Source organism: Artibeus jamaicensis, unplaced genomic scaffold (assembly GCF_021234435.1).
Source record: "Artibeus jamaicensis isolate MK-2021 breed Jamaican fruit bat unplaced genomic scaffold, CSHL_Jam_final contig_233, whole genome shotgun sequence".
In the NCBI taxonomy this organism is placed as follows: domain Eukaryota; kingdom Metazoa; phylum Chordata; class Mammalia; order Chiroptera; family Phyllostomidae; genus Artibeus; species Artibeus jamaicensis.
The window spans coordinates 31,768,501-31,781,173 of record NW_026521486.1 but is presented as its reverse complement, the minus strand read 5'-3'; positions in this window follow the sequence as shown (position 1 = coordinate 31,781,173).

Below are 12,673 nucleotides of genomic sequence, written 5' to 3'. Positions count from 1 at the left end.
AAATAGCTGTGGCCAAGCTTTGAGCCAGGGAGAAGGGAGTGACTTCCATCCTGGATGCAACTGGGAGGCAACACCCCTGGTTACAGCGCCTGCGTGAGAGCTTGGAGATGATTGGCTCCAGGCCATAGGGCCACACCTGCCATAGGACCCCCTCTTACCCAGGTGAAGGAGAGAGCCATGCAGTTTTAGCAGAATGAAGACCACCTCTTGGCCATGTGAAGGAGAGAACCATAGGCTTTTGGCTAGAATGGGGACTCCCACAGCCATGTGAGGGGAGTACCATGCTGCTTGGCCATAGTGGGGACTCCTGTAGCTGGGAGGTACAGAGAATCACCATGTAGCTTTAACAGAAGAGTACCATTTGGCTTTGCCAAAGTGGGGACCCCCACAGCCATGTGAAAAGAGAAGAAGAACCATGCACTTTTGGCAGAGTGCAGACCCTTGCAGCTTTGGTAGAAGAGGTCCATGTGGCTTTGTAGTGCTCCCATTGGTCACGTGGGCTAGGAAGCAGGAGAGACTTTGCCTGGAAAATTGGTACAAGGAACTCTTGCCAGTAGACCGTGAGAAGGTGCCACATGCCTTTAGAGCAATTAGAGATCCTGCCCGAATGGTGACATGGCTGATGGTGCCATCGGCCTGAAACACAGACATGTGCTTCTTTTCCTGAGATATGGTACCCTGAATTAGGGCAGGGGGGAAGAAAGTGCTGTGGGCGTCTGTGATTATCCTAAAGGACTTTGATATATTAATGGGGGCACTGGGTCACTACTTTAAGTCTGTGTATAGCTTTAAATAAACCTTTCCTTTCCTTGTCACAAATCTCTTGCATTGAGAGATGTCTTTCCTCTGATGGTGGATAGACAAGCCCATTAGGTATACCATCTTTGGAAGGGGCCCTGTTGTTCCGTAACAGTTTTTGGCATCCCTGGGTGAGCCAAATATTGCCCCCCTGGGCTCCTGTTCTGTAACAATAGTAGATGCTTTACCAATGCTGGCTGTGAATTGAGCTCATGGATCAGTTTAATTCTATGTCTTCCAGAAAACTCAGTTCCAATATTGTAACCCACTTTGATACTATTTTTCATTATCTCCTACAACGTCATCTCTGCAGTAGTCAATGATTAACATAATTGATTAACCCAATCACATACTCCTTGCTGTTGTTACTTAACCATTTCACATTGTGCATGCCTTTCCTTCCCACGTTTATTGTATACTTAAATGCAGACCTTGTAAGACATTTCTTCAGTGACTGATGCAGTGTATTGCCCTCAGGAATTGTTCAATAAGGATGTGTTGAGTGGAATAATGAATTAGCGAATGAATGACTAAAAGAACTTCTTTCTATCTACCAGCTTAGTTTCTTGGTTCTATAGGCTTAAGTGCTTAGAGTCATATTAAATTATTTTTTTCCCCCACTTTCCAAATCAAACCAGAGGCAAAATACTATTGATTCTTTCATTTTGATAACTCTTAATTTATTCTGTCTTCAGACATAAAGGTAAGCAAAAATCAAGTACAAATGATAAGAATAGCCTATAGCTACCATGCGTAGGGTAAATCAGACTGGTGGAGAGTTCTGTGGGTCTTCACGCAATGTGTACATGCTTTTAACATTTCCTTTTTTTGTAATTTTTCCTTTTATTGTGTAAAATTATAAAGTAGAAACATTTGTCTTAAGCAGCTAATTCACACATTTATAAAATATTAATTAAAGTTAGGTGACTAAAAATCAATGTAAGGAAGAATAATATAGTATTTTGGAAAATGTTCCCATTGGTTTTATTTATTTTTTACATCAGTCTGATGAAAGAATTATTGATCTTCTAAGTACACAGGCACAGACCCAGGTGGAATTTTCTAAGGAGTTAGAAAATGAGGAAGTAGAAAAAGGCCCTGAAGGCTACTGCACATGAAAAGCTCTAGAACCAAGTAAATAAGGAGTCATCAATCCACCTTCCCTCCCCCCATCTCCAGTGCCAGTTAGAAAAACTAATTGCAGATAAACACTGAGTGTGCCTCATTTAGACAGTCTGAATTATTACCCTGCTGAGGTATGATGAGCATAACCTCAAGCCCCTACTACACAGAAATGGACAAATAAATCTGTCAGTTTTCTTGTTTTGTTTATTTGTAATATAACCATTAGTAACGTAAAATCTCTGAGACGATTGGTATATAGCTATTAGGGTTTACTAATCCTTAATTGTTCACTGACTGATTATCATTTTCCCTGGGATAAAAAGAGAAATCTCAAGCTATAATTAATAAGAGTGCAAATCTGAGCCAATCTATGTTGTGATATATATGTACATATGTATATAGTGTTTTTTTAAAATTTATGACTTATGACTATTTTAGTTTTTATTGAATTTATTGGGGTGACATTGGTTAATAAAATTATATAATATAGGTCTCGAGTATACAATTCTATAATACATCACCTGTATATTGTATTGGGTATTCACCACCCAAACTTGTGTATTTCTAAAAACATAATTTTGTTCAGTTCAAATGTCTTATTTCAATGATTTATATTAATGTATGATATCAAAGTACTCTAACAGTGATGAAAAAATATATGTTTTTAAATGTTCTCAATTATTTGAGTTGTGCCTTCATTTTGTGAAAGTTTCATAGTCTACCAGGATCTAAATAAATAACAAGTGCAGGGAGAGGCAGGCAGCCTGGGACAAGACATTCTTGTGATAATTAGCTAGATTTTAGGGAGAGAGGATATGTTTTTGAGTAATTGGCCCAAAGAGAATTTTAATTAAAAGAAATTAGTGTGATCAGCTAAATTGCCTGCTAGGTTGTTTTCAGCTGAGCTGGAAAATGATCTAGAGAAATTTATTCATGCCAGACAGAAATATTTAAAAATCATCAGGTAAACATGCAAATTAATAATATTAACTTTATTCTGAAAGACAGTTCTAGCCAATCCCATCAGTATCTCATTTCATTCTTCTCTTGTTTGCATAATGAAGGTTGACTCTATCCTTGCCGTTTTGTGAGAGTTCAGCTTCTGATTTCACTGAGGTTATAGGCTTCAGCAGAGAGAGGCTCTAGTAGCCAGTGGGTGGGTGAAGGGCAGGTTCTCCCCTGAGATTCAGGAAACCTTGGTCGGAATCCCCTGAGGCCCATAGAATGGATTAAAACTGCAGCCTGGGGGTGGGGAAGCTGCAGTGGCAGGCCTGGTACAGTGTTTTTCCTGAGATGCCCCTGAAACAGAGGGCCCAGGTTCCAGGAAGGACAATTTGCAAGGGCGCTAGTCGGGCCTGGTCTGTCGTCTCCACTGTTGAGGATAGCAATCTGCTGGCTCCAGGAAGAGCCTGGCTTCCACCAGAGGTGTTGGCTTTCCAGGGTTTGGCCAAGGCTCGGGTGCCTGCTATGTGATGAAAAATCTGACATTCAAAGAAAGAGAACTTGGGTAGGAATGCTTACTCCTATAAAACGAGGAGAGTATACCAAAAGACCCATTCGGGCCCATCCAGGTTAGTGCCTTTCCTGCTCTGAATTGTCTCCTTGGGGGTAAGATCCCTGAGAAATGGGTAGATGAGGGGTGTGGGTGCAGTCAGAGGACAGAAGAAACCGGACATGGAGGTGTCCTGTCCCCGGCCTCACTGTTACCACAACTCCCTGCTCTGCTGCTCTCCCCCTGCTGCTACTGCAGGCTTTCTGATAAGCAAGCATCAAAGGTGTTCATGGGTTTTACAGAAGGAGGATTGGGAACCCCTTGGAATAGAGTTGAGGTGCTGTACCAGATCCTGAAAATACCGATGAATAGCCTGAAGGTGTTGCTGCTTCAGAGACTACATCCAGAGGTAGAGTGTGATTGTTAAACGAGGAAAGTCCAGTGACAGAGCTCTCGAGGCCCGAACCTCGGTGTGCAGGATCAGAATGGCGTCCATAACGGAGCTGCAGGGATTGCAGTCTGGAAGCAGGGGTCTCTCACCACTGATGGACAACATGCAGCTCTTCTGGTGGAAGAGTACCCAGAGTGCCCACGTGGCCAACCAGGTCTCATCGTTTGCAAAACACGATTCCCTGGCCCGGTAGGTCAGGCACAAGGAAAAAGTCACTGAGGCTAAACTGACAGGCCCGCTTTGCCCGGTCTCTGACATGGGTTCAAGACTGCCTGGTCTCCAGATCTGGACAACCAGCCGTACTTTAATATTGCCTAGAAGGGTCTTAACCAAATATTTTTGTCCCGTTTTCATGGCATTCCTTTCCCTGCTTTGCCTTCTTATTCTTAAGACACTTTCTCAGAGTGTATTTTGCAGAACTGCTTGCAGATCCCCCCTAAGATATTTGTTAAAGATTCCACGTGAGCACTACTGCTCAGAAAGAGCAGTTACCAACTCCAGATGGATGCACCTGAGAACAGCCTGGAGAAAAGTACCTTTGTAAAAACACCTTTTCCAGAACTTTCAATTTGATTGGTCAGGGTTGGGTCCAGGCCTCTGGATGATTTTCAAGCTCCCTGTTGTGCTGGGCGTGCAGTCAGGCTTGGGAGCCCCTGAGTTGCAGGAGGCTGCCACAGGTCACCGGGTGTGCGTCCTGAAGAGGGAGTGTTGGAATGGGACTAGATCACTGTGGCCTGCTGGCAGCCAGGAAGATGGTCTCCAAGGCACATGTGGTGTCTACTAAAGAGGGTATGGGGTGGCCCGCGAACCCAGATTCCACTCCTGCTACCCTTTCGGAAACACATTCTCCTCCTTTCCCAGGGAAGGAGGTCTCCCCAACTTTGCTCTTTAACTAAAGGATTCTCAACATTTAGTGTGCATAATGGTTACCTGACAAAATTTTACTGGAGCGAGATCCCCAGACCTCATGCCAGAGGCTCGAATTCGGAGTCTCTGGGCTGCGACTGGAACACACGCATTAACAAGCGTCATATGTAAAGATGACTGCGCGCCATGTTGATGAAGGCGGGTCAGGGACCAACGTGATTTGAGAATCTGCCTTGGCCTTCACCAGAGGTATAATCTGCCACCTCTGGGAATGTGCTCTGTTTTCAATTCTGGCTCTGCAACCTCCTATCTGACTGTGAGGTTACTATCTCTGTGTCTCAATTTCTCAATCTGTAAAATGGAAGAAATAAAAGTACTGACTTTATACAGGTTGTGAGGATTAAAAGGTGAGACGGGGGCCCGAGCCGCTAGCTTTGGGACTGCAGCTGTCTATGCGGTCGGCTCTGGTCCTCCAGTGAGGCAGCAGTTACCCATTTCCACGTCGTCATCCCGCCCGAGAGTCCTGCCCCATTTCCCCACCCACTCCAGGTCTACCACAATCATTGTTAGAGAAACGTTATTTCCATGAGGTTTGTTGTGAATAAAAACCCTGAATTTGTACTTTATGCTTAATTTCTTCTAGTGGATATTCATATTCAATGTATAACACTTAAACAATGAAAGTATATTTTAAAATTGTATTAGACTTTATTAGCTATTTCCATTCTGCAGGCTAAAAGTCCATCTTTTAAAAAACTAGATCTGCGATGACACCCAGTGGCCAAAATGTTAACCACTGAGATTTAAGAGATAAAAGTATTTTCCCCGGCATACCAATACTTAACATTGCATCTACTTTATCTTTACAGTTGGAGACCAGTTCAATAACAAAGCATGAAAAAGTTCTGCATGAGGAATATCACCAACAAAATGCAGACAAACGAAAATTCTTTGGTACAGTTTCTGGTGGTAGTGCAACTTTCGCAACCAGTGCGGGCAGAGAAGGGCACCAGGTCATCAAAGGTGACATTTCCGACGCAGACTGGCCCAGGACCTGTTCTTCTGTATAGTCATTCACTTACTCAGGAAATATTTCCTGGTGCTCCAGATTGAGAGGGAGACTCCGAGAGGGAGATTTATTGTCCAGGGGGTTTACCACGGATCACATTTGCAGAAGGGAAGGCAGGGGAGGGGGGTTGGGCAGAGGGAGGGGAGAAGCTGCTCTGGGGTCTCAGGACAGGCTTCAGCAGACCCCACAGGGAGCTCTGAGGCTAGCACGGACCCTCAGTGTTGTCTCTTCTTGGGGCAAGAGGTCGGGGCTTTTATCCTCTACATCCATCCAGTCCCCCAGGAAGCGATGACCTTGGGTGAAGCAACTTTTTTTTTGGCTGAAGCAGGGCTGGAAAGGGCTGGCAGCTGAGGCTTCTCTGTTGACAATGCTCTCCGCAGTTGGGGAAGTGTGTCCTCCAGTCTCAAGCGTGAGCTGCATGGCCCGTCCCAATATTCACCACACTGAAATCCTATGATGACAAAAAAACAGTTAGATACACATGAAAAAATGAACACCCGGATAAACACTCAGGACTGTGAAGGAACAGTGGCCTTCAAGAGAATAACGAGCAAGAATGGGGTAAGGAGGGGGAGGGCGATGCTTAGCTTCTGCCCGTTTTCTCATGTGAATAGAAGGGCAGGGACGATACCAAGGAGACTGACCTATAACATTTGGACTGGGAAGGTTTTGCCTTATTCTGTGGGCAGTTTGGAGTCACTGTAACAAGCACAAAGGAGACAATTAAACTGGTATGAATAGGTTGAATTGAAAAGACATTGGGCATTTTAAAGCCAACATAGGGATTAAGCATTTTCTTTTAAAGGTCACCCCCAATTTGCTTTGACATTTCTGCTCTCATTCCTCACCATTTCCTTCTAGATCCCATAGGTCCTGTACACAGTGGGTGTCTGCCATTCGCTGAACACAGCAGGTTAAAATCCCGTTTCTCTGATATTGTCTGTTGACACCAATGAGATTTTCTGCAGCCATGAAGGCTGAGCACAAATTCCACCTCCTCTTGAAAAGCTTTTCTTGCTTCATGCCCTTTAAAGTCCCCTCTCTACTTTCATTCTTAGACTAAAGTAAAAATTATTTCCTGTAACTCACAGAATTCTCCATGACCTGGTCTCTGTTTACTTATCGCTGGAGACTCATCCCTCATCCCATGCCCCCAGGGACTAAGTTACGGAGACCAAATGTACAGCATGGTGAGTATAGTTCACAATACTGTACTCCCATTTTCCTAAGTTTTTCTGAAGCTTAGGTGGTGAACTGGTCTTATTTACTTTTCTACTTTCAAGGAATTTCACAATGTCTTTAATGTAATAGATCCTTTATTGTTGAGTTGAAAAAAGTAAATAGTTCTCACTGATAAAATTACTGATAGCTACTGTCTTTCAAAGAATTCTAGAGTCTAATCAAGAGTATTTCATTTCCAAGTTCATTGATGTACTAAGAAATTTGAAAGAAGTCTGCACTGCAATTTGGTAGCCAGTCATTTCCAGAGCTTCAAATGCCAACATTTACCATACATATGGTGTATATTTTTATCTATGAAATATGTCTTTTAAGTTAAACATCAGTACATTTGCACCTGTAGAAGTGGAAGGGATCATAGAGGCAGTCTATGTCCCTCAGTTCATATTTAAATAAACCAGACTGTAAGTATTAAATGATTTGAAAAATGGCATTTAGCTAGTTTATGACAAAGTCAAAACTGGAATCAAAATAAATCAATCAACACCATCATTGTTTTAACCATCGTAATCATCATCAACATTCATACGCCCTACATTAGCCAGAGACTTCTCTAAATATACCACTTATACCGTCTAATTTAATCTTTACAGTCCTATGAGGCGATACTATCATTAGCTTCAATCAGAGTAAGGAAGCTAGGGCACAGAAAGACTGAATAACTTGACCAAAGTGCAAAATGCGTAATATTACAATAAAACCCCTCAAACAGATCTCTTTTTCCAGCTTCTCCATTTCACAAACCCAGGCATAACCACATGTACAGTGGATGGAAATGGAACTGCATCCATAGTAAGTGGGCACTTTCTCTTGACCTCTTGATCTGGACTGGATGGCCTGCAACTTGCTTCCCTTTAACCGGTATGGGGCTGAAGTAACATTCTCTGAGTTCTAAGGAAACTTTCAAGAGTTTTTGAGAACATCTAATCTCATCTCCTTACTGCTATGAGATTACCCTGTTAAGAAGCCTAGGCTAGTTTCCTTAAAGTCGAAAGATCTGCAGTAGAGAAAAGGCCCAAATAACAGCCAGCAGGTGAGTGAAACCTGGACGATCCAGCCATTCTAGCTGCCGGCTCACTGCACTGGCAAGAGTGAGCCCTGGTAAGAGCAGAGCAACCCTGTTGAGCTCTGCCCAAGTTGCTGACCCACATTGGTGAGGAAGTTATTGGTGGTGGATTCAAGCAAATAGATTTTGAAGTAGTTCATTATATAGCAATAGATAACTGGGGCAGTGTAGGATTCTATCATTTGATTACTGTTAGATGTTTCCCCCCTTTTGAATCTTTAACGTAGGTTTGTGGTAGGCAGTATATAGTGGGGTGTAGTTTTTGTAATTGAATCTCATCATCTCTGCCTTTTAACTGGCGTGTTTAGACCATCCACATTTAAAGTAATTATTTATATAGTTGGATTCAAATTTACCACCTCTGCAAGTGTGTTTTTCCTCAGTGCATTCATTCTTTGTTCCTGCACCCCTCCCCTCCCCTCTGTGTTCTGCACTCTCCAGCAGCTGCTGGTAAAGTATGTAGACGAGTGCCTTCTAGGATGAAGTTGTGGAAGATGCATGTTTTTGCCTGCTCCCTCTGCATCAAGCCCTGGGGATATAGCCCTGGTGAGTGTTTGCGTATACAACATTCCTTATTTGCTGTAGATTTTTATGTCTTTGTACATAAGCCTCGTTGGCTTTCAGAGTCATGTGTTTTGGCTGCTGGTCCCATGGGTGGGAGTCTTAAAAGTTGGGACACTAAGTGTGGAGTCCAAATTCTTCACTGCTCATGGAGAAGCTGTGAGTTGGGAGCTCCCTCACAACTGAATGTCACTGTGCTGGGGTTTATGGCCAGAGGGCTTCAGCCTTTCCTCCCAGTTTCAACGCGGGTATTTTCTCATTTGCCTGATACATAGGTGTTGCTCAGCTAGTTTCTGGATTTCTCTCAAAGGGAATTGCTTCATGTGCAGCTGTATATTCAAGTATGTTTGTGGGTGGAGAGGAAGATTTCAGGAGTCTCCTATGGTGTCATCTTGGACTACCTCCTATATCTGTGATTCTCTTGACAAATTTGTAATGCATGGATATAACCGAAGTGTCCATCAGTGGATGAATGGATCAAGAAAATGTGTACACACGCTTGCTAAGTGAAACAAGTTAGACAGAAAAATATTGTTATGATCTTATATAAGTAGAATTTAAAAAACCTGGATTAATAAACACACAGTGCATTGGTGGTAGCCAGGGGTGAGGGGCAGAGGAAATAGGTTATGAATAGTGGAAGGGAAAACTTCCAGTTGTAAGATGAGGAAGTTACTGAGACCAAATGCCGAGCATGGTGACTATAGTTAGCAATACTGTGCTATATATTTGAAAGTTGCTAAGAGAGTAGATCTACATGATTCCACCACTTAAAGAAAAAAGAAATGGTTACCATGTTGTGCAGTAATGGATGTGTTGACAACCTTATTGTGGTAATCATTTTATAATGTATACAGTGTTTAGCTATATTTCAAGTCATAATTTATATGTTAAACTTACACAATGTTATATGACAAATAAATCTCAAAAAAGCTGGAAAAATGTAGTAAAATGTAACATTTGTAATTCAGATGTGAACAGGAAATATAAAATCGGTCAATAGTTAAGTTTACCTATTCTTTCCTCTCTACTGATGAGCCTATTAAAGACATTCTCCATTTCTTTTTTAAAAAATATATTTTATTGATTATGCTATTACAGTTGTCCCATTCCCCCCCCTGCTTTATTCCCCTCTGCCCTGCACACCCCTCCCACCCACATTCCCCCACGTTAGTTCATGTCCATGGGTCATACATATAAGTTCTTTGGCTTCTACATTTCCTATACTGTTCTTACTCTCCTCCTCTCTATTTTCTACCTACCATCTATGCTACTTCTTCTCTGTACCATTTCCCCCCACACACACACTCCCCTGTTGCTAACCCTCCATGTGATCTACATTTCTGTGGTTCTGTTCCTGTTCCAGTTGTTTGATGTTTTAGGTGTGGTTGTTAATAACTGTGAGTTTGCTGTTATTTTACTGTTCATATTTTTTATCTTCTTTTTCTTAGATAAATCCCTTTAACATTTCACATAATAAGGGCTTGGTGATGATGAACTCCTTTAACTTGACCTTATCCGAGAAGCACTTTATCTGCCCTCCCATTCTAAATGAAAGCTTTGCTGGATAGAGCAATCTTGGATGTAGGTCCTTGCCTTTCATGACTTTGAATACTTCTTTCCAGCTCCTTCTTGCCTGTAAGGTTTCTTGAGAAATAAGCTAACAGTCTCATGAGAACTCCTTTGTAAGTAACTGTCTTCTTTTCTCTTGCTGCTTCTAAGATTCTCTTCTTGTTTTTAATCTTGGGTAATGTAATTGTGATGTGTTCCTCCTTGGGTCCAACTTCTTTGGGACTCTCCGAGCTTCCTGGACTTTCTGGAAGCCTATTTTCTTTGCCAGATTAGGGAACTTCTCCTTCATTATTTGTTCAAATAAGTCTTCAATTTGTTATTGTTCCTCTTCTCCTCTGGCACCCCTATGATTTGGATGTTGGAACATTTAAAGATGTCCTAGAGGTTTGTAAACCTCTTCTCATTTTTTGGAATTCTTGTTTCTTCATTCTTTTCTGGTTGAATGTTTCTTTCTTCCTTCTGGTCCACACTGTTGATTAGAGTCCCAGTTTTCTTCCCATCACTATTGGTTCCCTATATATTTTCCTTTATTTCACTTAGTGTAGCCTTCACTTTTCATCTAATTTGCAACCAAATTCAACCAATCCTGTGAGCATCTTGATAACCAGTGTTTCAAACTGTGCATCTGATAGGTTGGCTGTTTCTTTGTTGCTTAGTTGTATTTTTTTCTGGTACTTTGATCTATTCTTTCATTTGGGCCATTTTTTTTTGGTCTTGTCTGCCCTTACGTAGTGAGGGGCAGAGCCTTAGGTGTTCACCAGGGTGGAGCAATTCACATCTCTGCGTTATGAAGCTGTATGTGGGGGAGGGGTCTGAGTGGGTGTTACAGAAAACAACTCAGCCACTTTCAGGTGTACGGAGTGGAAGTTTATTTTATGTGAGGGCCCAGAGGAGTCAGTTTCCAAATTCCGGGACTTGAACAAAGGGAAAGCAGTTATTTTATAGATCAGCAGCAGGGGGAGGGAGGGAGGCCCGTCCTTCAGACCAAAGCAGGGATAGAGCTGGGGGGAGGCCTGTCCTTCAGACCCTTACCTCTGAAACAAAAGCAGGAGGCAGCTTACAGAAGCAGAAGGAGCAGAGCGTTATCTCTGGCATGTAGACAATAAATAGTCCAGAGACACCAAAAGAAGCTTTTGGCCTGTTTGGGCCAAAACAAGCCACCGGGCTGCAAAAACAAATCACTCTCTAGTCACTGTGTTGTGTCTTAAAATGGCTATCAATTTTCCCCAACATGGTAACAATGGCTCTTGCTCCACTCTCTGCCAGACTTCGGTTGCTTGCCCTGCTCCCCCAAGCTAAGTGGGCTCTTCTGGTGCTGACTCCCAGGTGGGAGGGCTTGTGTACGTTCTAGGATCCTGTAGGTCTCTCTAAAAAACTCTCCTGTGAGGCTGGGAGTTTCTCCCATTGGGGCCTCAACCCCCACAGGTGTTTTCGATCAGGGATTTAAGGTTTTATTTCCTGGCTGGAACCCTGTGTTGCATGGTCTGTCTCGCTCCCCAGTTGTCCCTTCCAGTTTATCTGCACTTGAACGTGGGACTGCCTGCTCCACCAGCTGCCACCTTGTCACAAGTCCTCTCTGCCTTCCAACAGGTTTGGGTGAGTGTTTCTTCTTTAACTCCTTAGTTGTCGGACTTCCTTACAGTTCAATTTTCTGTCAGTTCTAGTTGTTTTTAGTTTTAAATTATGGTTGTCTTTCTTTTGGTTGTGCGAGGAGGAACAGTGTTTGCCTATACCTCTATCTTGGCCGGAAGTCCGCATTCTCCATTTCTGTTGTTGACTTCTAGCATTTTCTTGTCTTTCTTATAGTTACCATATTTCTACTGACATTACCTATCTGATATCTTATGCGGTGTACTTTTCCCATTATATCTCTTTACATATTAATCATAGCTATTTAAATTGCCTGCCTATCATCCGTGTCATATCTGAGTCTGATGTGATGACTGCTATCTCTTCAGACTTAGATTTTTTTCTTGCCTTTTGCTGTGCCTTGTAACTTTTTGTTTTTGTTGTTGTTGAAGGTGAGATACGCTGCTGGGTGATAAGTACCAAGACAAATTAGTCTTTAGTGTGAGGATTCATTGATCTTACTGGGAGTTGGGTTGTATTTAATGTTTCTTGTACAAGAGACTTCAATTCCCCCGCCCCCTCTGCCAGAGTGCTTCTCTGACTTTGGGACTTTCTTTCCTGTTGCCCCTCAGGACAGCCTTTCAGCTGTGTACCACTGTTCTGATACTGGAAACATTGGTGTTGTGCAGGGAGTGAAAAAGGAGGCTGAGTTGTGCTATTTACTGGGCTTGTTTAGGGAGTATGGAGTGTTCGCACCCCTCGCCTGAGACCCAGCTTTTCTTCCCTCTGCTCCTACTGCCTGTCCTGCCTGCAGCAGTCATAATCTGTTGCCTTGGTGTCCCCTCCTTTCTGTTGACTGTGGAG